The sequence below is a fragment of the Leopardus geoffroyi genome, chromosome B3 (assembly GCF_018350155.1).
Source record: "Leopardus geoffroyi isolate Oge1 chromosome B3, O.geoffroyi_Oge1_pat1.0, whole genome shotgun sequence".
Classification (NCBI taxonomy): Eukaryota; Metazoa; Chordata; class Mammalia; order Carnivora; family Felidae; genus Leopardus; species Leopardus geoffroyi.
In genome coordinates, this window is record NC_059337.1 from 81,537,068 (window position 1) to 81,563,378 (window position 26,311).

The 26,311-nt window shown below is 37.0% G+C and overlaps 1 protein-coding gene and 1 pseudogene across 3 annotated transcripts in view; one reads left to right on the plus strand and one right to left on the minus strand.

Annotated features, from left to right (window-relative positions):
* NUBPL (nucleotide binding protein like) overlaps positions 1–26,311 on the plus strand; it is a 222,916-nt gene that overhangs the window by 125,602 nt on the left and 71,003 nt on the right. The gene's annotated exons all lie outside the window — the stretch shown is intronic.
* The window catches only part of LOC123582275, a 32,391-nt pseudogene continuing 8,410 nt past the window's right edge, over positions 2,331–26,311 (minus strand).

Below are 26,311 nucleotides of genomic sequence, written 5' to 3' on the forward strand. Positions count from 1 at the left end.
ATGCTTATATTTCTTAATTGTTTCTTATTGCATTGTCTAGAATCACCAGTCGAATTTTATTTAAAAAAAATTTTTAAGTTTATTTGTTTGTTTTTGAGAGAGAGAGGGAGAGCACAAGCAGGGGAGGGACGGAAAGAGAGGGGGAGACACAGAATCCGAAGCAAGCTCCAGTCTCTGACCTGTCATCTCAGAGCACAACGCCAGGCTCGAACTGACTAACCGTGAGATCAGGACATGAGCTGAAGTCGGACGCTTAACCAACTGAGCCACCCAGGTGCCCCACCAGTTGAATTTTAAATAGTAATAGTGGCAGAAGTTACCTTGTTTCACATATGATATTGATGGCAGTATTTCTCCTCTTTCACTATTTAGGTATGATGTTTGCTATATATTCCTTTTAACAAGACATTTCCTTTTATTCTCAGCTTATATAGATTTAATTGACTTAGTAAAAGATTCTGATTATATAATGGCAATTTAAGTAATTTGGACTAACTCTCCTGCTAAAGACAACTAAAGAAGCTGGGTAAAATATGAATCACAAATTCTTAGAAGAATCTGGGAGAGGATAAAAGTGATAGAAATAACCCCATTTCCTCAAAATTACTTTGTTCTAAGGATATTTGTTGATTGTAGCCTACCTAGCAGCTTTGAAACTGATTTTTGCTTTCAGATGCTTCACAAGACTCTGGGGTATAAGTAAAACCTGGAATCTGCCAGGAGTAGTCTGCCCTTACTCTGAGCTGGAACCACAGAATACTGGGCCCTCAAAGTCAAAGAGAACTGATGCTAATTTAGCCAACATCTGCTAGATCCGGGAATTTTAAGTCTAGAACTTGGGTTACAATAGTCTTGGATTTGTAGAGAAGTAAGAGAAGTAAATGAAAGTTATTGTTGGGGAGGATGCTATTATCCAATGCATCAGTTTATTTTTTGAAATAATTTTTTTTTCAATTGCATTGTCCAACATGCAGCCAAAAATAATCATGCGTAAAAGGACAAAAGGCACTATGAATAAGAACTAGCAGATATAACAGAAAATAGAAATAGACTTAGTGTAGATGAGGTATTGGAATTATTAGAGATAGACTATAAACAACTAAGTTTGCTATGTTCAAAGAAATAAATCCAAGAATGAAGATTTAACAAGGACCTGGAAACTAGAAAAAATTAAATCTAGCAGGTTTGAAAAGGAACTAGATAATTCTAAAACTTAAAAAATACTATTTAAAATTTGTTCATTAAGTTTAACATCGACTTAGTTACAACTGAAAAGAGAATTAGTGAACCAGAAGATTGGTTAGAAGAAACAGTCCACAGTGAAATGTAGAATGTGAAAAAGTAGAAAATCTGAAGAAAAGAGTAAGAGACATAGACATTCAGAGGGAAGAACTAGAAATTGAGACTCAGCTTGAATTCCAAATTCCATATTTAGGTGTGTAAAATAAATCTGACTTAGACACATTACTTTTTTTGTGACTCTGGGTTTTATCATCACTTCTAAAATGGGTACTATTATGTTAATGCAATATTTACTTCTCTAGCTTAGTCCATAGAGTGCTCAATTTTTGTTGTTGTTGTTGTAACTCTCCTTTCTAGCATTCAATCGTTTAATAGAAACATTTACTAAGTAATAACTGCCAAATCCTAAGGTGGGTGCTAGGAGTGGATACAAGAACACTTTGCTCATGAGAAGCTCAAAGACTACTGTCAAGTCTCATTTTGTAACTGGACAGCTGAAAAACTGATTCCTGGAAATGCCCTGTGCTCAGAAAACTCAGAGTCAAATACTCAGCACTGTGGCAACTATCCACTGTTGTGAATGGCATTCAGGAATATCACTACCTCCTTTTTGAACCTGTCTTAGAAAAGAGCATCACTGATGGATAATCTGAATCTTATCTACAGCTCAGTCAAATTTATAGTATAACCTAAGGATGGGACTTGGAATTCAGGCTAACTCCAGATTTCTAGTTCTTTGTATTGAAAGGAAGCTGAACACAGTTGTATTTATGTTACTACTTAGGCTGATTTTACTTAATTTCTTATTGAACTCACTTTGTGTCAGAAGTAGTTGGTTGGATTAGGTTCTGGACAACTCATTTAATTATTCTGTATTTCAGATTCCTGTTATCAAAACCAGAGATAGCACTTTCTTTATATACTCTCAAAGCTTCACTGTGTTTAAAAACTTGAATTAAAGGACATTTGACCCTTGAACAACATGGTTTGAACTGCATGGGTCTGATTATACATGGATTGTTTTTCGATAAAGGCAGTCCTGTAAATGTATTTTCGTTTCCTTAAAAATTTTGAAAATCTAATAAAATTTAGTGGTTTCCTTTGATTGCCTCTGGCCCAGCTTTCGAAGGACTGTGTGGATTCTTCTGACTTTGTTTCCAGGTTGCTGTTGCAGCTTTTAGGGCTTGCTTATTGATTGATTGTTTGCTTTTGTGCCTCCTGGAAAACGTGAATATACAGAACCTTCTTGGTCACCACAGTGGTGAGTTTTTCAGTAGTACAGAGGAGAAAGGTATACTCAGTTCCCAACTCCTTGCATATCTTTTCAAAGACATTATAGTTGGTCTTACGGAAGTTTTTGAGCATCTTTTTCCTCTGATTGCTGCTTATCAGCAGATAGCACTTGTGGGCTTTGTCCTTTCAATATTTATACATATATTCTTTATAACTGCAGATCTTGACAGTCAGGGCAACCATTAGCGTGTCCAGGGTACTGGTGTCCTCATGGTTTGCCATGATCTTGTTCATCAGCTGCTCTTGCTTGATTTTTAGCTTCTTTTTCTGGTAGGCCATTTCCAAAGACAAAAGTCTTTGTATGACATCATTAGCCTTCTCATTTCCAGGAATGTTCTGGTAGTCTTTGAATAGTGTGGAAGGGGGTGGATCACATCTTGACTAGGCTAGACTGGTTGCTGGATAGCATGTCTGCAAAGGGTCAGGAGGATGACCCCTCTAGAGGTGAAGGCACCACTGGTCAGAGGGAGACATGAACATCTTCTTAACCCCTCTCACAGCTCAAGGATTGCAGCCTGGGCCACTGTCTGGGTCTGAAGCCACCTCAACACCCGCCACACTGCCTTCAGCATGGTGACTCCTGACCCTGTGGAGCCTGTGCCATGGCCACTGTCCCTTCTGTGGTACCAACTGGGTTACACAGGCACTAACTACCGTGCTGGCTCAGGCTCCACCAATCTAGGATTCCAAATGATTTTCTTAGCATTTTCTTTTCTCTAGCTTACTTTATTGTAAACATGCAGTCTATAATATATACAGTATACAAAATATGTGTTAATCAACTGTTCATATTATCAGTAAAACTTCCAGTCAGCAGTAGGCTATTTGTAGTTAAATTTTTAAGAAGTCAAAAGTTATTTGTGGATTTTTGTGTGGGGGATTGGTGTCCCTAGTTCCCCCATTGTTCAAGGGTGAAGTATATATACCAAAATCTAAAAAAATAGGAAAGAGAGTTGAATTTTAGCACCTCATTTTTTGGGGACTAATGGTAAGGATTTTTAAACATTTTTTTAATTTAATGAACTTAATAGATTTTTGGTGTTAACAAATTTTACATTTATAGGGTCATATTCCTTTAATGCAGTGGTGGATTAAGTGTACCAGTTTTTAAATGTAGGATTATACTAATTTTTCTTTTTAGTGTATTAATTTCCTTATTGGAAGAACTCTTTCTCAAAATTCCCTGGACAAAATGCCTTTTTTGGGGAGTTAACTTTAAACAGAGCAAAGAATAATTTAAGTAAAAAATGAGTTTATTCAAGATTAGCAGAGGAAATACAATTCAGGACAAGCAAATTATAGTGAGCCATACCCATGTCCAAAGAGGCAATGGAAAGGTCAGCTTTTATTAGGTTTTAAGAGGAAATTGGAGATAGTTGTTTGACCAAAGCTTTATTGGTGAAAAACACGAGTTTGAGGTAGTGACAGTTTTTCTTTGGCTGCAATCAGTGGTTAGTGTGTTGTTGCTGTGGCAGGGAGGGATCCTCCTTCCTTAAAGGCAGGAGATAAAATTGTTGTTCAAAAACTATACTTCCTTGTTCAGATAATTCTAACTTCCTTCTTCCTGCTGGTTATGTAGTGGTACATGCACAGGAGCTCTTCCTTCAGAGCTTCCCAACTCCTTTTATTGTGTTTTATTTTATTATTTGTATTTTACGTGTTTATTTATTTTGAGAGAGAGAGAGAGCATGAGCAGGGAAAAGGCAGAGAGAGAGGGAGAGAATCCCAAGCAGACTCCGCTCTGTCAGCGCACAGCCTGACATGGAGCTCAATCCCACAAACCATGAGATCATGACCTGAGCTGAAACCAAGAGTCAGATGTTTAACTGACTGAACTACCCAGGTGCCCCCAACTCTATTTTATTTTTTTTATTTAAAAAAAAATTTTTTTTTAAATGTTTATTTATTTTTGAGACAGAGAGAGACAGAGCATGAACAGGGGAGGGACAGAGAGAGAGGAGACACAGAATCTGAAACAGGCTCCAGGCTCTGAGCTGTCAGCACAGAGCCCGACGTGGGGCTCGAACTCACGGACCGTGAGATCATGACCTGAGCCGAAGTCGGATGCTCAACCGACCGAGCCACCCAGGCGCCCCTACCCCAACTCTATTTTAAATAAGGTTTTCTTTATTTCTTTTCATAGGATTATGAGTTGGTCTTTGTTTTCCATTTTCTTCTGTTATTTATTTATTCAGGTTTTCTACTTCTTCTTGTGTCAATTTTATTAATTTTTAGTTTCTTAGGAAATGATCCATTTCATATAGTTTGAAAATTTTATTGGTATGATGTTGTACTTAGTATTCTTTTATAATGTTAAAACATTCCTTCATAGCTGTTGTTAAATCCCTTTTCTTATTTCTAATATTTTTCTTAATGAGACTTGTCAAAGTGTTATTTTGTTTTACTGGTCTTTTTGGGGGAAAAAAACTTCTGGTTTTATTGATTGAATTTACAGGTTATTTGTGTTTATTTTATTGAAGTATAATTTATACATAATAAGATGTAAGGATAAGTGAAATTTTGGTGAGTTTTGGATATTGAGTATATCCAAGTATTCAACATCCAAAATTAGATAAAGAGCATTTATCTCCATTACAATGGGAACTTCCCTTGTGCTCCTTTGCAGTCATTTTCCCCTCCCCATCCTTACAGACCATCATTTTCTGAATTTTTAAAATCCATTACAATGGGAACTTCCCTTGTGCTCCTTTTCAGTCATTTTCCCCTCCCCATCCTTACAGACCATCATTTTCTGAATTTTTAAAATCATAGATTAGTTTTGTCTTTGCTCAGTATAAAAGTTGTGAGATTTATCAATGTATTAGCAATCTACTTTTTTTATTGCTGAATAATATTTCATCATATGAATGTTCCTCAACTTGTTTATTTACTGTCTTGTTGATCGAAAGCTGAATTGTGTCTTCCTCTTTTTTTGTATGTGGTTATTATGAATGAAGCTGTTATTATAAACATTCCTGTACAAGTCTTTTTCATTTCTTTTGGGTTAATGCCTAGGGATAGGATGACTCAATTGTAGGACAGGTACACATTTAACATCATAAAAATGACCTAAGAGTTCTCCAAAGTGGTTGTATCATTTTATACCCCCATTAGCAGTATGTGAGAATTCCATTTGCTTTACATTCTTGTCAATATTTGGTGCTGTCATTCTTTTTTATTTTAGTCATTCTGTAAAGAGTGTAGTAGTGTCTTATTTTAAATTTCCATTTAATAGACTTTTAAAATATGTCCAAAATACCATTATTACATTGAAAATAATTAGCAAAAGCTCCTTACTGTTGTCAAGCAACCAGTCTGTATTTACATTTCCTCAGTAGTTTTATGAAGATTTTTAACATTTTGTTCAAGCCTGTACCCAAATAAATGCAATGCACCTGGTTCATATGTCTCTTAGGACTTTTAAAATCTGTATCAGGTTTCAGCCAGAGAAGTAGACGCTTAACCGACTGAGCCACCCAGGTGCCTCTGAATTCTTCATTTTTTATCTGCCTCACACCAATAGTATGTGTTCTTGACTACTGTGGTGTAAAGCTTCTGGATTTATTTTCTTTTTCTTCTTATTTTTCTTTTTCTTTTCCTCTTTCTTTCGTTCTTTCTTTCTTTCTTCCTTTCTTATGAAATTTATTGTCAAATTGGTTTCTGTACAACACCCAGTGCTCATCCCAACAGGTGCCCTCCTCAATGCCCACCACCCACTTTCCCCTCCCCCCCATCCCCCATCAACCCTCAGTTTATTCTCAGTATTTAAGAGTCTCTTATGGTTTGCCTCCTTCCCTCTCTGTAACTTTTTTTTTTCCCCCTTCTCCTCCTCACTGGACTTCTGTTGAATTTCTCAGGATCCACATAAGAGTGAAAACATATGGTATCTTTCTTTCTCTGTATGACTTATTTCACTTAACATAACACTCTCCAGTTCCATCCACGTTGCTACAAATGGCCAGATTTCATTCTTTCTCATTGCCAAATGGTATTCCATTGTATATATAAACCACATCTTCTTTATCCATTTGTCAGTTGATGGACATTTAGGCTCTTTCCATAATTTGGCTATTGTTGAAAGTGCTGCTATAAACATTGGGGTACAAGTGTCCCTATGCATCAGTACTCCTGTATCCTTTGAGTAAATTCCTAGCAGTGCTATTGCTGGGTCATAGGGTAGATCTATTTTTTAATTTTTTGAGGAACCTCCACATTGTTTTCCAGAGCGGCTGTACCAGTTTGCATTCCCAACAACAGTGCAAGAGGGTTCCCATTTCTCCACATCCTCTCCAGCATCTATAGTCTCCTGATTTGTTCATTTTAGCCACTCTGACCAGAGTGAGGTGGTATCTCAGTGTGGTTTTGATTTGTATTTCCCTGATGAGGAGTGACATTGAGCATCTTTTCATGTTTCTGTTGGCCATCTGGATGTCTTCTTTGGAAAAGTGTCTATTCATGTCTTCTGCCCATTTCTTCACTGGATTCTTTGTTTTTCGGGTGTGGAGTTTGGTGAGTTCTTCATAGATTTTGGATACTAGCCCTTTATCCAGTATATCATTTGCAAATATCTTTTCCCATTCCATCGGCTGACTTAGTTTTGTTGATTGTTTCCTTTGCAGTGCAGAAGCTTTTTATCTTGATGCGATCCCAATAGTTCATTTTTGCTTCTAATTCCCTTGCCTTTGGGGATGTGTCAAGTAAGAATTTGCTGCGGCTGAGGTCAGAGAGATTTTTTTCCTGCTTCTCCTCTAGGGTTTTGATCGTTTCCTGTCTTACAGTCAGATCCTTTATCCATTTTGAGTTTGTTTTTGTGAATGGTGTAAGAAAGTGGTCTAGTTTCATTCTTCTGCATGTTGCTGTCCAGTTTTCCCAGCACCATTTGTTAAAGAGACTGTCTTTTTTCCATTGGATAGTCTTTCCTGCTTTGTCAAAGATTAGTTGGCCATACATTTGTGGGTCTAATTCTGGGGTTTCTATTCTATCCCATTGGTCTGTATGTCTGTTTTTGTGCCAATACCATGCTGTCTTGATGATTACAGCTTTGTAGTAGAGGCTAAAGTCTGGGATTGTGATGCCTCCCGCTTTGGTCTTCTTCAAAATTACTTTGGCCATTCGGGGACTTTTTTGGTTCCATACAAATTTTAGGATTGCTTGTTCTAGCTTCGGGAAGAATGCTGGTGCAATTTTGATTGGGATTGCATTGAATGTGTAGATAGCTTTGGGTAGTATTGACATTTTAACAATATTTATTCTTCCAATCCATGAGCATGGAATGTTTTTCCATTTCTTTGTATCTTCTTCAGTTTCCTTCATAAGCTTCCTATAGTTTTCAGCATACAGATCTTTTACATCTTTGGTTAGGTTTATTCCTAGGTATTTCATGATTCTTGGTGCAGTTGTGAATGGGATCAGTTTATTTGTCTTTCTCTTGCTTCATTATTAGTTCATAAGAATACAAGTGATTTCTGTACATTAATTTTGTATCCTGCGACTTTGCTGAATTCATGTATCAGTTCTAGCAGACTTTTGGTGGAGAATATCGGGTTTTCCATGTATTGTATCATGTCATTTGCAAAAAGTGAAAGGTTGACTTCTTCTTTGCCACATATGATCCTTTGATTTCCTTTTGTTGTCTGATTGCTGATGCTAGAACTTCCCAACACTATGTTAAACAACAGCGGTAAGAGTGGACATCCCTGTCGTGTTCCTGATCTCAGGGGGAAAGCTCTCAGTTTTTCCCCATTGAGTATGATATTATCTGCAGGCTTTTCATAAATGGCTTTTATGATGTTTAAGTATGTTCCTTCTATTCTGACTTTCTTGAGGGTTTTTATTAAGAAAGGATGCTGAATTTTGTCAAATGCTTTTTCTGCATTGATTGACAGGATCATATGGTTCTTATCTTTTCTTTTATTAATGTGATGTATCACATTGATTGATTTGCAAATAAGAAGTTTATTTATTTTGAGAGAGAGGGACAGAAATAGAGTAGAGAGAGAGAATCTCAAGCAGGTTCTTCACTCTCAGCACAGAGCCCAATGTGGGGCTCGAACTCATGATCTGTGAGATCATGACCTTAGCTGAAATCAAGAGTGGGATGCTCAACTGACTGAGCCACCCAGGTGCCCCTGGATTTGTTTTCCTTTTAAAGATTGTTTTGGGAATTTTAGATCAGGTGCATTTCCATAGAAATTTTAGGATTAGCTTGTCAATTTGTTCAAAATGTTTGCCAGAATTTTTCTAGGGATTGTGTGAATCTGTACCTCAATTTGGAGATAATTGCTATAGTAACGACATTGAGCCTTCTGACCTGTGAACGTTATGTATCTTGCCATTTATTTAGGTTTTTAAAATATTTAGGGTTTTTTTTTTTTTTTTAATTTTTTTTTTTTCAACGTTTTTTTAAATTTATTTTTGGGACAGAGAGAGAGACAGAGAATGAACGGGGGAGGGGCAGAGAGAGAGGGAGACACAGAATCGGAAACAGGCTCCAGGCTCTGAGCGTCAGAGCCTGACGCGGGGCTCAAACTCACGGACCGCGAGATCGTGACCTGGCTGAAGTCGGACGCTTAACCGACTGCGCCACCCAGGCGCCCCAAAATATTTAGGGTTTTAAAAAATTTCTCTCACTAGTAATTTGGAGTTTAGTAAACTTGCATTTCTTTTGTTAGGCTTATTTTTAATTATTATTTTGCTTTGTTTTAAATTTCATTTTGTGTATTATTAGTTTATAGAAACTATTGAATTTTATATATTGATCTTGTATCTTACTACATTACTAAAATTATTTAATCTAGTAATTTTTATAGATTTCATTGAGTTTTCTGCATGTGTAATCATGTCATCTAGAAATAAAGAATCTTGATCAGAAAAGCATATTACTTCTTTATCTTTCATTTGTGTGATACATACCTGAAAGCATGCTTCACAAACTGCTACAAACTTCCCCATTGTTAGAAATTCAATATTTATGCCCCCCCCTTTTTTTTGTCATATTGCACTGAGATTTTCAGTACAATGTAGAATAAAAGTAGTGAGAATGGATTTCTTCAACTTGTTCCTGTTCTTTGGGAAAAAGCATTTCATATGTCACCATTAAGTATAATGTTAGCTGTACTTTTATAGATACTATCCATCTGCTTCAGATAGGTCTGCTCATACTTTGCTGACAGTTGTTATTAGTAATGAATATGAAATTTGTCTAACGCTTTTTCTGCATCTGTTGAAATGATCAAATAGTTTTTCTTCTTTATTCTGCTAATATGATAAACCATATTGGTTTTCATAAATTAAACTAACCTTGTATTCCTAAGATTAAATCCTTCTTTGTCATGATATTTTTCATTTTTATATTTTGCTGGATTTCTTTTTCCAATGTTTTAAGGGTTTTCTATCAGTATTCATAAAGGATATTTGTCCATAATTTTCTGTTAAAATATATTTTTATAATGATTTATTGTGAAGGATAAATCTTCAGGTGTTTGGTTTTGTATACCATAAATTTCTTGTTTTAAATTACTTTCCTCTTCTATTTTCTCAAGGGTTATTGTTATTTTCTAAATTTTTAGTTGATTTTTTGTTGAATCTCATTATGAATCATAAATATACTATAATATTCCTCTGGCTATTGCCTTAGCTACCACATTTTAAATAGATATTGCATATTTTTTATAATAAGGGATATGAAATGTTGCAGCAGGAAATATTGTGTACCTCAGTCACAGATAAGGTTCCAGATAATGGTTTTCTACATACTCAGGGTTTCTGGTAGCTTCCCATCTTCTGTGAATGCTGTTTTGTCTCTCTAGATCTGGCCATTGACTTCCAGATTATAGTCAAGAAGACAAGTCAGGGATGATCTGATGACATAAAATTTTATGGTCTCTGCCAGCCAACACTTGGTTCAAGTTTCTCAACTTCACTATTGACATTTTAGACTGGATAATTTTTTGTTGGGAGGAGAAGGGTGCCATCTTGGGTACTGGAAGATATTTAGTAGAATATCTGACTTAACATCCATGAAATGTCCATAGCAGCCCCATTTGTGATAATTAAAATTTTCTCTAGACATTACCAATGTCTTGCAGCGGGGATGAGGTCAAAATTGTACCTGGTTTAAAACTACTACTCAGGTCAATTTCTTTGTGTCATTTTGTTATTTTTGTAGAGCTAGTAGCTTTCCATGCAAATGAATATATATTAGGCAAAGGCCGCTATTTCAAGCCATAGGGATATTATGGATTATGTACTGTCACTTCTACTTTGTTTGTTTTCACAACTGGTATCTGACCCAGGGACTAAAAACATTTGAATATATGGTTCAAATAGCAGAAGACTCTGGGAGAACAGTACCTCTCTATTCTGTGACTGTCATTTAGATGTCTCTTACTAATTCTTTTAACTGAGAAGCATAACTGCTTTTCTGATTTTAAAAATCAGGGTAGATACACATTCATAATCTTGGACAGTCAGACAAAGAACATCACTTATTTATATTTCACTTGTGTGATGAATATCTGAAGCCTGCTCTACAAACCACTGTAGTGGCACATAAAACCTCCTCTCAATAATAAATGGTAGCACCATTACAATAGCTGTATATTTCAGAGTGAGTATATATAACTCAAATCTTCCCAGCTTTTCCCCATTGTTACAAATTCATTGTTTTTGTTTACCTTCCCCATTTATAAGTATTTATATGAAAAATATTTTCTGTGTATTGCAGGAAGGTTTTTAAATATATATATGCATGTACAAAGCTATATTCCTTCTGAAAAGTGGCAGCTGTTTGTGATGTTGCTTTTCCCTTCAGATTAAAAAATTTTTTTTTAATATTTATTTTATTTTTGAGAGAGAGAGGCAGAGTGTGAGTAGGGGAAGAGCAGAGAGAGAGGGAGATACAGAATCCTTGGCAGGCTCCAGACTCTAAGCTCTTGGCACAGAGCCCAACATGGGGCTCGAACCCATGAACTATGAGATCATGACCTGAGCCGAGGTCAGATGCTGAATTAACTGAGCCACCCAGGTGCTTCCCTTCGGATTTTTTTAACACTTGTTTTTGCCCTTTTCCACCAAACTAACTTTAAAATTATCATTTTAAAACTATTTAATAGTGGAGTGTGTAAGTTGCACTGGTCTTTATGTATTATACACACCTGCATAACTGCTACCGAAATCAAGATCTAGAACACTTTTAATATCCAGGGCATTCCCTCTTGTGCCTTCCCAGTCAGTGCTTACTTCCGAGGTAACTAGTATATGATTGACTGATTGATATTTATTTCTACATACATACATGTATGTTCATTTTTCATTAAATGACAAATAGAATTGTATATATTTAAAGTGTACAGGGGTGTCTGGGTGGCTCAGTTGGTTAAGTGTCCACCTCTTGATTTCAGCTCAGGTCATGATCTCAGGCTTGTGAGATGGGAGTCCCGAGTTGGGCTCCATGCTCGGTATGGAACCTGCTTGAGATTCTCTTCCCCTTCTCTCTCTTTCTCCCCTACTTGTGTTTTCTCTCTTAGAAAAAACAAAACAGGGGCGCCTGGGTGGCTTGGTCGGTTAAGCATCCGACTTCGGCTCAGGTCATGATCTCACGGCCGTGAGTTCAAGCCCCGCGTCAGGCTCTGTGCTGACAGCTCAGAGCCTGGAGCCTGTTTCAGATTCTGTCTCCCTCTCTCCCTGTCCCTCCCCTGTTCATGCTCTGTCTCTCTCTGTCTCAAAAATAAATAAACGTTTAAAAAAAATTAAAAGAAAAAACAAAACAAAACAAACCACACACACACAGAAACAAAAAACAAACGAGAAATAACAAGTGTTGGCAACGATGTGGAGAAAAGGGAATGCTTTTTCACTGTTGGTGGGAATATAAATTGGTGATCCATTGTAGAAAACAGTATGAATTTCCTCAAAAATGAAAAATAGAAATGCCATAGTATTCAGTGATTCCACTATGGGGTATTTATCCAAAGAAAATAAAACATTAATTTGAAAGATACATGCATATTCATGTTTAGTGTAGCATTATTTACAATAGCCAGGATATGAAAGCAATATCTTGAGCAAATATGAGCAGTATGGCATGAAATCTTGCTAATTATGACAAACATGGATGGACTTAGAGGGTATTATTCTAAGTGAAATAAGTCAGGCAGAGAATGACAGATACCATATAATTTGACTTAAATCTAAAATCTAAAAAACAACACACAAACAACCAAACACTCATAAATACAGAGAACAAACTGGTGGTTGTCAGAGGAGAGATGGGTAGGAGGATAGGCAAAATAAATAAAGGGGATTAATAGGTACAAACTTCCAGTTATAAAATAAATTTAAAAGTCTTGAGGATGAAATGTATAGCATAGGGAATATAGTCAATAGTATTGTAATAATGTACGGTGACTACAAATAATTGCAGTGAGCATTGAGTAAGATATAGAATTAATTGCAGTGAGCATTGAGTAAGGTATAGAATTATTGAATCAATATGTTGTACACCTAAAACGAATATAACATTGTATGTGAATTATACTTCGATAATAAAAAAATTAAAAACATGAAAAAAATCTTAAAGTTTTTATTATGCAATTCTTTACCTACTTGGTTAAATTTATTCCTGAGTATTTTATTGTTCTTAGTTTTTGGTGCTGTTGTAAAGGGAACTGTTTTCTTAATGTTTCTTTCTAATAGTTTGTTGTTCATGTGTAGATACACAACTGATTTTTTTGTATTCTGTAACTTTATTGAATTCATATATTGGTTCTTACAGTTTTTGGTGGAGTCTTCAGGGTTTTCTATATGTGACATCATGTCATCTGCAAAAAGACAGTTTTACTTCTTCCTTACCAAATTGGATGCCTTTTTTTTTTTTTCTTGTCTAATTGCTCTTTCTAGGTCTTCCAGTACTATATTGAATAAAAATGACAGGAATGGGCATTTTTGCCTCATTCCTTATCTTAGTGGAAAAGTTTCAACTTTTTGCTGTTGAGTATAATGTTACCTGTGGGCTTATATGCTGTGGTCTATATTATGTTCTGGTATGTTTCTTCTATATCTTGTTCATGGAAAATTTTTACTATGAATTGACGTTGACATTTGTTAAATCCTTTTTTTTTTTTTTTGCATCTCTTAAGATGATCATGATTTTCATCCTTCATTTTATTAATGTGGTGTATCAAATTAATTGGTTTGCATCTTGAATCATTCTTGCATCCTAAGAGTAAATCTCACTTGATCATTGTGTATGATACTTTTAATATACTGTTGAATTTAGTTTGCTAATATTTTGTTTTGCATCTACATTCATCAGGGATATTTGCCTTTAATTTTCTTTTTTTGTCTTGTCTTTGTCTGGTTTTGGTATCATGATAAGTTTAGATAATTTTGGAATTATTTCCTCATCTTTTATTTTTTGGAGGAGTTTGAGAAGTATTGGTAATAACTTTGTTAAATGTTGGTAGACATCACCAGTGAAGCCATCTAGTCCTGGACTTTTCTTTGTTGGGAGAGGTTTGATTACTGATTCAATCTTCTTATTAGTAATTGGTCTGCTCAGATTTTTCTTTTCTTCATGATTCAATCTTGGTATGTTTCTAAGAATTTATTCATTTCTTCTAGTTTATCTAATTGGTATATAATTATTCATGGTAGTTTCTTACAATCCTTATTATATTTGTGTTATCAGTTGTAATGTCTCCTTCATTTCTGATTTTGTTTGGGTCCTTTCTTTTTTTCTTAGCCAGTTCTATTTATCTGTTCAAACAACTAGCTCCTAGTTTCATTAATCTTTTCTCTTGTCTTTATAGTCTCTATTTCATTTATTTCTGCTCTGATACTTGTTATTTCTTTCTAGTATCTTCGGGCTTTGATTTTCCTTCTTTTTATAATTTCTTGAGATGTATAGTTAGGTTGTTTGAAAACTTTCTTTTTTCTTAATTTAATCTTTTATTACTATAAATTTCTCTCTTAGAACTGCTTTTCCTGAGCCCGTCAGTTTTGGTATGTTTGTTTCCATTTTCATTTTCTTTTTTTTCAAAACATTTTTATGTTCCCTTTTAATTTCTTTGACCCATTGGTTCAGTAGCACATTGTTTATTTTCCATGTATTTGTGAATTTTCCAGTTTTCCTTTTATAACTGATTTGTAGTTTCATTCCATAGGGATTGGAAAAGATACTTGATATGATGTCAGTCTTTGTAAGTTTATGAAGACTTGTTTGGTGCTCTAACATAGGATTTGTCCTGGAGAATGTTCCATGTAGTCTAGAGTAAAAAGTGTATTCTACTGCTCTTAGGTAGTATATTCTTACCAAGTAAGAATCTCTTTGGATTCTTATTTGGTACTCTTTGAGGTTCCTGGATCTGAATGTCTATTTTTCCAGGTTAGGGAAGTTTCAGCCATTATTTCTTTGAATAAGCTTTCTGCCTCATTCTCTCTCTTTTCCTGGAATCCCTATAATGCATATATCGGCCATTTTATGGTGTCTTGTAAGTCACTTAACCTGTCTTTATTTTTTCATTATTTTTTTCTTTTTGCTCCTCTGATTGAATGAATTCTACTGTCCTGTCTTCAAATTTGATTTAGTCTTCTGTTGAAACCACGTATTTTTTAGTTCAGTTATTGTATCGTACAGGTCTGTGACTTGTGTTTAGTACTTTTTGATATTTTCTATCTCTTTTTTAAAATTCTTGAGGAGGGCCCAACCTGGTGGAGAAGTAGGGGGATCCGTACTTCCTGCGTCTCTCAAATAAAGAAGGGTTGAAGCCAAAGGACTTTGAACGCAAGAGTCTGGGAGAAAAAAAAAACTGGTCTACCAGAGAGACACCCGGACAACCTGATGGGCCATAGGTGGGTGGTTGCGAACTGGGGGAAATAAAGTGGGCCACATAGGCACCGAGTGGAGGGATCCCCTTCTGCAGAGAGACAAAGGGAAGGGAAAGAGAGGCTGGGGAAGCATAGGACTGAATCTGGACAAGAGAAAAACCTCCAACCAGGACAGAGAGGGATCCCATCTCTAACTGTGGGGCTTTTTCTGGACTGGGGCTGGCTTCCTGGTTCGTGCACCTAGGGTGGGGGCGGGGTAGCTAGCCACCCTCCAGCTGGGTGGCTAGGTCAGGGGTGCAGTCCGCAGTAGGAGAAAGCAGTCCTCTCCCTGAAGTGCTGCGGGATAGGACAAAACCTGCTGGGACCACACATCAGGCGGCATGGAGAGGTGCTTCCCCAGTCCCGCACTGAGTGGGAGTTTGAATCCCAGCCAAGTGCAGGGGCTGGGGAGTTATTGGAGTGAGACAGACTGCCTTGTCTGTGCCTGTGGCACAGTGAGGACAGCTTGAATGGAGTTATTTGGGACACCAGGTCATGGAGAAGAGACTGGGGCTTGCCATTTTTCTCCCCACCACCACCAAGGCGGGGCCTCAGGGATTGGTCCATGGGGTCCACAGAGGAGGTGGGACCGCCTACACCAAACTGGGTAACGGTGTACTTGAGCAGGATAGACGCTGAGGAACAGACGGCCCCCTCCTCCAGATCATTGCTGCCACATTGCCTGGATTAATTCTCGGACAATTCTTATTATTTAGATATATTCTTCCTTCCTTTTATCCTTCTTATCTCTTCCCTCCTCTAGGCTGGTTACTCTGGTTGTTGGTTTGTTTAAGCAGACATATTTAATCCATTCTTTTGATACATGTTCTACACCTCCTTCTTTCCTTTCTCTCTCTCTCTGGATTAATCAAAGCATATAGCTTCTCTCTCTGGGTAACTTTATCTTTGTTTCTTTTTCCCTGCCTCCTTCTTTATTTTCCTTTCTCTCTCTTTGGATTAAGCCATTTAGTCTCTCTGCCCGGTCAATGTTTATTTTTTCTTTTTCCCTGCCCCTGTCATTTCTCTCTTTGTATGAGCTCTTCCATCAGCACCGCCTCCACGTTATTCTTTACTTGTAGCTGGTGTTTCTGGGGTTTTGTTTTTGGATTGTTTTTGTTTGTTTTTGTATATTTGTTTGATTTGCTTGTGTATTTGCATGCTTTTATTTCCTGTTTGTTTGTTTGTTTGCTTTCCTTTCCAGGGATACTTCAAGGAACCAGTCAAAGCACACCTGATAGGCGGTCCAAAACATCCCTACGAGTAAGGAAATAAAATAACCCGAGTCACAACAACAGAGCAAGTAACATTCTCCAAAAAACACCTCGTAAAGGTCCAGGCCCTAGACAGTGTATGACCCCTCTTTAATATAGCAGTGCTTGCAGGCGCGGGGCACATAATGAGCTTTTAAGACTCATAAGGGACAGAAAACTAGCCAAAATGATGAAATGAAAGAATTCTCCTCAATAGAAATTCCAGGAAGAAGTGACAGAAAAGAATTGATCAAAACAGATATAAGCAATATAACTGAACAAGAATTTAGAATAATAGTCATAAGGTTAATTGCTGGGCTTGAAAAGAGCATAGAAGACAGCAGAGAATCTACTGCTGTAGAGATGAGGGAACTAAAAAATAGTCATGATGAATTAAAAAATGCTAAAAATGAGATGCAAAATAAAATGGAGGCGGCCACAGTGCGGATTGAAGAGGCAGAGGGGAGAATAGGTGAATTAGAAGATAAAATTAAGAAAAAAGAGGAAGCTGAGAAAAAGATAAAAAAATCCAGGATCACAAGGGGAGAATTAGAGAACTAAGTGACTCAATGAAACAGAACAATATCCATATCATAGGAGTTCCAGAAGAAGAAGAGAGAGAAAAGGGCTGAAGATGTACTTGAACCAATCATAGCTGAGAACTTCCCTGATCTGGGGAAGGAAACAGACATTGAAATCCAAGAGGCACAGAGAACTCCCTTCAGATGTAACCAGAATCGATCTTCTGCATGACATATTATAGTGAAACTGCATTACAAGAATAAAGAGAGAATTCTGAAAGCACCTAGGGATAAACAAGCCCTAACTTACAAAGATAGACACATGGTAGTAGTAGCAGACCCATATACTGAAACTTGGCAGGCCAGAAAGGAATGGCAGGAAATCTTCAATGTGATGAACAAAAAAAATATGCAGCCCAGAATCCTTTATCCAACAAGTCTGTCATTCAGAATAGAAGGAGAGATTAAGGTTTTCCCAAACAAACAAAAACTGAAGGAATTCATCACCACTAAATCAGCCCTGCAAGAGATGCTAAGGGGGACTTTGTGAGTGAAATGTTGCAAGGACCACAAAGTATCAGAGACATCACTACAAGCATGAAACCTACAGACATCACAGTGACTCTAAACCCATATCTTTCAATAACACTGAATGTAAATGGACTAAATGTTCCAACCAAAAGACATAGGGTATCAGAATGGATAAAAAAAAAACAAGACCCATCTATTTGCTGTCTACAAGAGACTCAGTTTAGATCTGAGGACATCTTCAGATTGAAAGTGAGGGGATAGAGAACTATCTAACATGCTGTTTGAAGTCAAAAGAAAGCTAGAGTAGCCATGCTTCTATCAGACAACGTAGACTTTAAATTAAAGGCTGTAACAAGAGATGAAGAAGGGCATTAAATAATAATTATAGGGTCTATCCATCAGGAAGAGCTAACAATTATAAATTTCTATGCACCGAATTCGGGAGCCCCCAAATATGTAAAACAATCACAAACATAAGCAATCTTATTGGTAAGAATGTGGTAAATGCAGGGGACTTTAATACTCTACTTACAACAGTGGATAGATCATCTAGACAGAAAATCAATAAAGAAACAGTGGCCCTGAATGACACTGGACCAGATGGACTTGACAGATATATTTAGAACTCTACCTCCTAAAGCAGCAGAATATACTTTCTTCTCAAGTGCACATGGAACATTCTCATAGATAGATCACATACTGGGTCACAAAACAACCCTCAATAAATATAAAAGAATTGAGATCATCCCATGCACACTTTCAGATCACAATGCTCTGAAAATTGAAGTCAACCACAGTAAAAAGTCTGGAAAACCTATAAAAACATGGAGGTTAAAGAATATCCTACTAAAGAATGAATGGGTCCACCAGACAATTAGAGAAGAAATTAAAAAATATATGGAAACAAATGAAAATAAAAACACAACAATCCAAACCCTTTGGGATGCAGCAAAGGCAGTCCTAAGAGGAAAATACATTGCAGTCCAGGCCTATCTCAAGAAATAAGAAAAATCCCAAATACAAAATTTAACAGCACACCTAAAGGAACTAGAAGCAGAACAGCAAAGACACCCCAAGCCCAGCAGAAGAAGAGAAATAATAAAGATCAGAGAAGAAATAAACAATATAGAATCCAAAGACAAAATAAAAAACAAAAACCCGAACAAAACAAAAAAAACAAAACAGTAGAACAGATCAATGAAACTGAGTTGGTTTTTTGAAAAAAATAAACAAAATTGATAAACCTCTAGCCAGACTTCTCAAAAAGAAATGAGAGAGGACCCAAATAGATAAAATCATGAATGAAAATGGATTTATTACAACCAACCCCTCAGAAATACAAGCAATTATCAGGGAATACTGTGAAAAATTATATGCCAACACTGGACAACTTGGAGAATGGACGAATTCCTAAACACCGACACTACTAAAACTCAAAAGGAAGAAATAGAAAATTTGAACAGACCCATACTAGTGAAGAAATTGAATTGGTTATCAAAAATCTCCCAACAAAGAAGAGTCCAGGACCAGATGGCTTTCCTGGGGAATTCTACCAGACTATTAAAGCAGAGTTAGTATCTATCCTTCTCAAGCTGTTCCAAAAAATAGAAATGGAAGGAAAACTTCCAGACTCATTCTATGAAGCCAGTATTACTTTGATTCCCAAACCAGACAGAGATCCAACAAAAAAGGGAACTGCAGGCCAATATACCTGATGAATATGGATGCAAAAGTTCTCAACAAGATCCTAGCAAATCGAATTCAACAGCATGTAAAAAGAATTATTCACCATGATCTAGTGGGATTCATTCCTGGCTGCAGGGCTGGCTCAATATTTGCAAATCAATCAATGTGATACATCACATTAATAAAAGAAAAGAACCATATGATCCTGTCAATTGGTGCAGTAAAAGCATTTGACAAAATACACACCCATCCTTTCTTAATAAAAACCCTCAAGAATGTTGGGAGAGAAGAAACATACTTAAACATCATAAAAGCCATTTCTGAAAAGCCCACAGTTGATATCATCCTCAATGGGGAAAAACTGAGAGCTTTCTGCCTAATATGAGGAACACAACAGGGATGTCCACTCTCACTGCTCTTGTTTAACATAGTGTTGGAAATTCTAGCATTGGCAATCAGACAACAAAATGAAATCAAAGGCATCAAAATTGGCAAAGAAGAAGTCAAACTTTCACTTTTCTCAAATGACATGATATTCTACATGGAAAACCCCAAAAGACTCCACCAAAGGTCTGCTAGAACTGATACATGAATTCAACAAGTCATAGGGTACAAAATTAATATATAGATATCAGTTGCATTTCTATACACCAATAATGAATCAACAGAAAGAGAAGTCAAGAAATTGATCCCATAAAATGCCAAGGAATAAACCAAGAACCATAAAATACCTAGGAATAAACCTAACCAAAGATGTAAAAGATCTGTATGCTGAAAACTATAGGAAGCTTATGAAGGAAATTGAAGAAGACACAAAGAAATGGAAAAACATTCCATGCTCATGGATTGGAAGAATAAATACTGTTAAAATGTCAGTACTACCCAAAGCAATCTACACGTTCAATGCAATCCCAATCAAAATTGCTTTCTTCGCAGAGCTAGAACAAGCAATCCTAAAATTTGTATGGAACCACGAAAGACCCCAAATAGCCAAAGAGATACTGAGGAAGAAAACCAAAATGGGAGGTATCACAATCCCAGACTTTAGCTTGTACTACAAAGCTGTAATCATCAAAACGGTATGGTATTGGCACAAAAACAGACACAGAGACCAATGGAATAGAATAGAGACTCCAGAATTGGACCCACAAATGTATGGCCAACTAATCTTTGACAAAGCAGGAAACAGTATCCAGTGGAAAAAAGACAGTCTCTTTAACAAATGGTGCTGGGAAAACTGGACGGCAACATGCAGAAGAATGAAACTAGACCACTTTCTTACACCATTCACAAAAATAAACTCAAAATGGATGAAGGACCTGAATGTGAGACAGGAAACCATCAAAACCCTAGGGGAGAAACAGAAAACAACCTCTCTGACCTCAGCCGCAGCAATTTCTTACTTGACACATCTCCAAAGGCAAGGGAATTAGAAGCAAAAATGAACTATTGGGACCTCATCAAGATAAAAAGCTTCTGCACTGCAAAGGAAACAATCAACAAAACTAAAAGGCAGTCAACAGAATGGGAAAAGATATTTGCAAATGACATACTGGATAAAGGGCTAGTATCCAAAATCTGTGAAGAACTCACCAAACTCCACACCCGAAAAGCAAAGAATCCAGTGAAGAAATGGGCAGAAGACATGAATAGACACTTTTCCAAAGAAGACATCCAGATGGCCAACAGAAACATGAAAAGATGCTCAATGTCACTCCTCATCAGGGAAATACAAATCAAAACCACACTGAGATACCACCTCACTCTGGTCAGAGTGGCTAAAATGAACAAATCAGGAGACTATAGATGCTGGCAAGAATGTGGAGAAATGGGAACCCTCTTGCTCTGTTGGTGGGATTGCAAACTGATGCAGCCGCTCTGGAAAACAGTGTGGAGGCTCCTCAAAGAATTAAAAATAGATCTACCCTATGACCCAGCAATAGCACTGCTAGGAATTTATCCAAAGATACAGGAGTGCTGATTCATAGGGGCACATGTACCCCAATGTTTATAGCAGCACTTTCAACAATAGCCAAATTATGGAAAGAGCCTAAATATCCATCAACTGATGAATGGATAAAGAAGATGTGGTTTATATATATACAGTAGAATTCTACTTGGCAATGAGAAACAGTGAAATCATGCCATTTGCAGCAACGTGCATGGAACTGGAGGGTATTACGCTAAGTGAAATAAGTCAGAGAAAGATATCTTATGTTTTCAGTGATATGTGGATCTTGAGAATGTTAACAGAATACCATGGGGGAGGGGAAGGTGGAAAAAGTTACAAACAGAGAGGGAAGGAGGCAAAGCATAAGAGACTCTTAAATACAGAGAACAGGGGCGCCTGGGTGGCACAGTCGGTTAAGCGTCCGACTTCAGCCAGGTCACGATCTCGCGGTCCGTGAGTTCGAGCCCCGCGTCAGGCTCTGGGCTGATGGCTCGGAGCCTGGAGCCTGTTTCCGATTCTGTGTCTCCCTCTCTCTCTGCCCCTCCCCCGTTCATGCTCTGTCTCTCTCTGTCCCAAAAATAAATAAACGTTGAAAAAAAATTAAAAAAAAAATACAGAGAACAAACTGAGGGTTGATGGGGGTGGGGGAGAGGGGAAAGTGGGTGATGGGTGATGGGCATTGAGGAGGGCACTTGTTGGGATTAGCACTGCATGTTGTATGGAAGCCAATTTGACAACAAATTATGTTAAATAAATAAAATTCTTTGTATTTTCATGCATTGCTCTCCTGACCATTGTGAGCATTTTTATGGTCATTCTTTTTAATTATCTTTGGGTGAATCACTTTTCTTTGTTTTTTTATGATCATTTTCTGGAGATTTGTCTTGTTTTTTTGTTTGGAAGTTATTCCCATTTTTCATTTTCTTTGACTCTTTTTGTTGGTTTCTGCACATGAGATAAAATGGCCATATCTTCCAGTTTTGACAGATTGGTCTTGTGTAGGTGATGAACCTTGTCAGTAAGCCCTGGCCTAAACTCCTGGTTTCATTTCAAATGTTTGTGACTGTCCAAACCGCCATTTTTGTTTTTAGTGGTTCCCAATTGTTCAGGTTGTGCCAAGACCCTCCCCCAGGGGAGGATCACACTCAGTACTGAATGGAGGCTGATTAGAAGCAAGACCTTCAGGCAATAGCTGGGAAAGCATGTAGTTAAACCCCTTCCAAGGAGAAGCTGAGAGATGGACATTTCTGCTTCATCCCTCCTTGTTGCATCTGTGCATATAGCTGTACAGTATGGTGGGGGTAATTCTGAACCTGTTGAGACTGTTTATTCACTATAAGGAGCACCCCTGTGAGAGTTGTGAAATGCAAGCCTTGTTAGCTATCAGAAGTAGGTAGTTTGAGATCCTCTCCCTTACGTGGCAGCCATAAAAGCTGGGGCATCTTTAGAAGCTCCTTCCAGAGAGGTGCTGGCAACTTGATTTTACTGTTAATTGAGGCAGAGGGAAAAGTCAGGGTAAGTACGCATTGGCTCTCTCTCTTTCTGAGTAAGATCTCAGCCAGCCCCTAGATCTGTGCTAATTAGTAGCTGGACCCGAGGCAGCAACTTATAAAGTATGCAGCCAGAGCCTTTCCAGTGAAAGATGGGGAGATGGGTGTTTTTGCCTCTTCCCTCCACACCGCTCCTGGGGGCAGGAGTGGGGGAAAGCTGCTGCCAGTGCTCATGTGCCTGCCCGTAAGAACTGGACTGGTTCTTTGTTATGGCCCTGTGTGACACGTGAATTCAAGTTCCACTGGTTATCAGAGTCAGGCAGTCTAGGGGCCCAATTCTTAAGTAGCAACTGCAAAAGCTTGGGTGCTAGATGTGAAGTCCACTTAGCTCTTCAGGGAGAAGTTGGGAGTTGGGAGTTCTTTCTTAGTTGCATGGCACTGTGTTGTTGGGTGGGGGGTATAGGTAGAGTTTATGGTGAGAGTGTATCTCAGCCTTTTTTACCTTTTGCTGTGTAGGTATTTCTCATTCACCTGATGTACAGGAATCGCCCAGCTGCTTTCTGGATTTCACTTAAGATTGCTTTGTGTGTTGCTATACACTTGGTGTGTCTATGGGAGGTGGGAAGTCCAGGACCTCCATTGTTGCCATTTCTGTCCCTTGGTTTCTTTGTTCTTTTTTGTTGCTATATAGTATTCCAAACATGTCCTTTCTCTTTGCTGTTTGGGATGTTTATACTTTGGGGCTATTTTGAGTAATGCTGCTATAAACAGTCTTGTGCATGCTTTATGGCATACAGATGCATTATTTCAGTTTTGGTATATTTCTAGAAGTGAGATTGCTGGATTTTGGAGTGAATGTATGTTAAATTTTAGTTTTTTTCTGCCAAGGAGTTTTATAGAGTGGTTGTTCCAACTTAATCTCCAACCATTAATATAGGGGAGCTGTATTAATACTACTCTGTCTTTGCACTTCTGCTGGGTATGTTGTGGTATCTCACTGTGGTTTTAATACTAATTTTCCCATTGAATAATGCTTATTGGCTCTTTGGATCTCTTTTTTTATGAAGTGTCTATTCGTGTTTTCTGTCTTTAAAAAATTTTTTTTTCTTATTTATAGGAATTCATTATATGTTTTGCATGATCCCTTTTCAGATGTATTGCAATTATCTTCTCAATCTGTGGCTTGTATCTTTACTTTTTTATTGGTGACTTTTGATATAAAATGTTTTGATAAAGTTTAGTTTATCAATTTTTTCATGTAGATTTATGTGCATTATTTAAGAAATCTTAAAAAAAAAAAAAAAAAAAGAAAGGGGCGCCTGGGTGGCGCAGTCGGTTAAGCGTCCGACTTCAGCCAGGTCACGATCTCGCGGTCCGTGAGTTCGAGCCCCGCGTCAGGCTCTGGGCTGATGGCTCGGAGCCTGGAGCCTGTTTCCGATTCTGTGTCTCCCTCTCTCTCTGCCCCTCCCCTGTTCATGCTCTGTCTCTCTCTGTCCCAAAAATAAATAAACGTTGAAAAAAAAAAAAAAAAAAAGCTTTCCTAGCCTACTCACAAAAATATTCCCCTGTATTTTCTTCTAGAAGCTTGATTTCAGCTTTCACATTTAGGCCTATGATTCCTCTCAAATTAATGTTTAAAATGGTGTGAAATAAGGGTAAAGGTTAATTATATTTTCATATGAATATCTAGTTGTTCCAATACTTAATTATAGTGGCACCTCAGTTGTAAATCAGGTGACCATATGTGTTATCACTACCCTAATATTTGACAGTAATCTCCATGAGCATCCTACTTTTATATCTTTTTATTAGGATATGTTGAGGACTATATTAATTAAAATTTTCTGGTCATGCTAGTTGAACTTAATAGTTAAATTACTTCTTTTTTCTTTCTAGAAAAGAGTATGTGCAGTTTTAACCCATAACCTTCCATTTCTGACTTTTTTGTTTCATTTATTTATTTTTTCTTTGAAATTGGTCATTTTTCATTTTCATTTTTCTCACTTTTTACTTAAATAAAAGTTAGGGTTCACTGCTGGCCTATCATTTTGCATGATTACCTTTATATTTAAATACAGCACTTGAGATTTTGAGTGCTTTTATATTTTCAATACCAACTTTAAAAGTAACTGTCACTACTTATGTCATAACTCACATATTCTGGACAAGGTATTTGATATGGTTAGTTTCACATACATTACTGTGATTTGTTTTACCTACAGGCTGTGTATATCACAAAAGCGTTGGAAGCTGTTACTCAGGAAAAAATTAAATTGAAAATCAAATTATTTAGAGAGCTAAGAGATGACCAGTTACAGTTTTTTTCATCAGATGCTATAACCTTATAGAGGTGTGATAAATGATTTTGTCATGTGAGCTTTGCTTTCTTATAGACTAAATTTTGTGAGTTTGATTCTCAGATTCAGATGATTGGGATGGGCCCTCAGCAGTTCCTTGTATTCCCTGTCCTGTTTTTTACTTTATATTATGTTATTTGGTATGCTCCCAGGTACATTGAGGAATAGATTTAAATATCTCTCTATGTATTTTCTTTCTGCCAAGAAGGTAATGATAATCTGGACAGTCCAAGGCAAGAGTGTGTTACCTAATGTCTGAGGAGAGAAATTACCTTCAAATTTTAATATTTTTGGTACTACTTAAACCATTTGTTAGTTGATTAGTTGGTTAGGAGTATGGTATTTTATTTCCTGTGTGAAGAAATGTCTCAAATTGAATTGAGCTTTCCAGTTTCTCTCTTTGGATTTTTTTGTAGTGATTTATGAATAGATATTCTTCAGAATTGTGTTTTGTTGTGTAGATATCCATTCTTGGTCTCATAAAGTAAAATTTCAGGAAGAAAGTAGAGGACTATTCTCTTATATAATATGTGGTCATTTATGTTCATTTTCAAAAATTTGGAGGTTAGGCAAAGAATATTTCTATGGAGCTGATAAGTTAACAAGATTGGATAGACATACATAGTTTTTGAAAATAATAAGTTAGTAAATTAGTTTAGGGAAAGGGATGCACAAGAGTGTGTGTATATGTGTATGTGGATACTTTTTTGAATTGGTTTCTAAAATATGCCATATTTATACAAAAGAAATTGGAGGCAACCAAAATAAAAGCATGAAAACAAACAACAAACACCAAGCACAAGACAAAAGATAAGTCTGGAGAAATGTAGAGAAAGGGGATGAGAAAACCATATCAAAATATTAAAAAAATAGACGTGGGATCCTTATTTACTCTGAATTCTCAAACTCCAGGAATATTGTTAGGATTTGCCTAATTCTCTACTGGCATTATGAAACCAATGTTCTTTAACCATTGAATAAAGAAATCCCACTTCTCTTTCAAAGATCATGCCATGGGATCATCCACTTCCTACCTGTGTCTTTCCTATTATCTGTTAGCTATATATTTATTAAGATCTGTGAAGATCTCAAACTTGACTGTCTATAAATCACCTGGAGTTTT